The sequence below is a fragment of the Trachymyrmex cornetzi genome, unplaced genomic scaffold (assembly GCF_001594075.2).
Source record: "Trachymyrmex cornetzi isolate Tcor2-1 unplaced genomic scaffold, Tcor1.1 scaffold349, whole genome shotgun sequence".
In the NCBI taxonomy this organism is placed as follows: Eukaryota; Metazoa; Arthropoda; class Insecta; order Hymenoptera; family Formicidae; genus Trachymyrmex; species Trachymyrmex cornetzi.
This window is the reverse complement of record NW_017298203.1, coordinates 127,629-130,722: the sequence shown is the minus strand read 5'-3', so window position 1 is coordinate 130,722 and position 3,094 is coordinate 127,629.

The following is a 3,094-nucleotide window of genomic DNA, read 5'->3' as shown; positions in this document are numbered from 1 at the left end:
CAGCAGCAGCAAGTGCAGCAGCAGCAGCAAGTGCAGCAGCAGCAGCAAGTGCAGCAGCAGCAGCAAGGTAATGGTATATATGTATATAATGTATATATGTACATACATATATATTTTGAAAATTTTATTTTCAGTTCCTAATAGAAGGGGTAGCGGAGGACGCTCCAGATACCGCTGGTACCTCCAAACGAGCAGGCCTCGTGCAGCATAGGAGGTACCGGTCCCAAGGGTCTCACCGCGAGAGAGGGGTAGAGGAAGACCCGAGGATCCGGGGCCATGCTCGCCAAGAGAGAGGCCGCAGAGGAGCTCGCTTCCTTTCACGGTACGATAAATCTTTGATTGTTTAACATTATATTTGAAAGTAATGGAAAAATTTAGCGACGATTTTCTACGTGGATAAAAAATTAATCCAATAAGAAGGAGATATATGCTCTAACGAAAATACTAAGAATTAAAAAAAAATATGAATTTTTTTTGTTTCATTATTTTAAATATATATTGAAGATATGATTAATAATATAATATAAAGTTTCATTGCGATGCACAGATTAATTGCTCTTTAAATAAACAAAATTGCTTTCTTTATTTATTTTTTTATAGATCATCTAGAGAAAATCACAATGAAACTTTGTATAAATCATCTAAAACATTTACGTACTTATATTAAACATTTCACGTCAAACCGAGAAACTTTAAAATTTCGTCATTTTTAATTTTTTTTTTAATTTGCTAACGTATTCTACAGCTAAAAATATGAGACATGTGTTTCGCGAAAAAAATTGAGATTTTTTAATGAAGTTATTCACGCTTGTAAGTTGCAAAAATTCATGAAAAACTTTGCTCATGCGAACATTCAAATTATTATATCATCGAAACCAGTCGTAAATAAAAAAAATGCAAAAGATATCAATTTCTAAAAGATCTTAAATAGTTCTATGGATTTCTAAAGGATCTTAAATAGTTCTATGGATGGATTATTTTTAATTTATCATTTTTATATAAATAAATCATTTTCCATTTGTTAACAACTTTTATTAACATTTTTCATCATCAACTCATCAATTTAAAAAAATCTGTAAAAATATCATATTCAATTATGAAGTAATCCTGAAAATTACAAAATGGAACTGGAATGGAATGTATATAGTTAAAAAATTTGGTTGTGTGTGACCGCGCAGTTCTGTATACGTATACGGAACATAAATTAAAGAAATTATATTATGAGGTATTCCTGAAAATTACAAAATGTAATTCGAATGCCGTCATACAAACAAATTTTTTAACTAAACATTTAATTTGAGTTCCATTTTGTAATTTTCAGGATTATTTCATAATTGAAGTAGGAATATATTTTACAAAATTTTTTAATTGGTGAGTTGATGATGAAAAATCTTAATAAAAATTGTAAACAAATAAAAAATGATTTGGTTATATGAAAATGATAAATTAAAAATAATCCATCTACCCAGAACAAGTTCAAATCTTTAAAAATTGGTTTCTTGCATTTTTTTTATACGATTAATGGTTTTACATAATAATTTTACATAATAATTTGAATGTTTGTATGAGCGACGTTTTTCATGAATTTCTGCAACTTACAAATATGGATAATTTCACAAAAAAAATCTAAAATTTTTTTTCGAAACATGTCTCATATTTGTATCTGTAGAATGTCAACAAATTAAAAAAAAGAAATTAAAAATGATGAAATTTCAAAGGTGCTGAATTTGACGTGGAATGCCTCTTATACAAAAAAATTGAGATTTTTCATAATTTTATAAAAAACACTTTAATTTTTAATAACATTTTATAAACTATAAAAATATTTTATTAAATATAAATATAATTTTATTCACACAACATTCATATGTATATAGTTTATTTGAAGTGAAAATATTACACACATTTCCAAATCAAATTAATTGTACAGGAATACGACCGCCGTTGAGAGGAGAGAAGAGGAAACGGAGCGAGGAAGATACGTAATTAATAACAATTATAATAATTATTATTATTATGATTAATAAATAAATTTCTTAAAATATAATGCATATTAATTTCATTGTTCTGCTTTAAAACTACATGCTACAGATGTTAATGATATTATTGAATTCTCGTACGCAGATTGAAAAGATATTAGATTATTAAAATATTGTCCGTAATTCCTTAAATACAATCCGTATAGTAGGCCTTAAGCCCTAAGCTTTTAATAAGCCTTAATAAGAAATTGAAGAATTATAGATTGTTCTTCTTATATTTGTCCATAACTGATTTCTTAAAGCTTAAGACTTATTGCATCTATTGTAGCTTGGATTAAAACCCATTACGCTTAAAGGCGTGTAAAAAATATTGTCGGCGAAGACATCACGCTTAAATAGGAAAAGGATGAGTGCGTATAAAACATTGTCCATCGAGACATTACGCTTAAAAGCGTGTAAAAGTATTATAAATATGTATAATTACTTATTTAATTTATTTATATAATTTGTTTAATTTTTAGTTTAATTTGTGCGCTCGAGATATCCTTCCCATTTTCTCCTTTCCTTCATACATATATAAACATATATACAGGGAAATGTACAAAATTACATTGTTTAAAATGATTTTTAAACAATTATTTGTTAAATTACAATAATAAAAAGTCTTTGTGTTTGTCAATATTTGTATTAAAATTATATACTTCAATACAAATTGATATTTATCAATAGTAAATATTCAAATATCGTTTAAAGTGCCAAGGATAATTTTTCAATAATTTTTTTCTCAAATACTATCAACTTCACAGAAAAATTGCAAGAGACAAAAATTATTGATTTTCTTTTCATAAAGTTCTGAGAATTTTTTCAGAATTTTTTATCAACTTTTAAGTACTGCATTTTCTTAATTTTACCAACTTGAGAAAATACGGTATTAAAAAATTCTTGAAAAATTCTGAAAAAATTCTTAGTACTTTATGAGAAGAAAATAAAAAATTTTTATCTCTTGCAGTTTTTCTGTAAAGTTGATATTATTTGAGTAAAAAATTATTCAAGACCAATATTTTGCAATCTTTAGTAATTAATATCTTTTTAACTATTGCGAAAATTGCAAAATG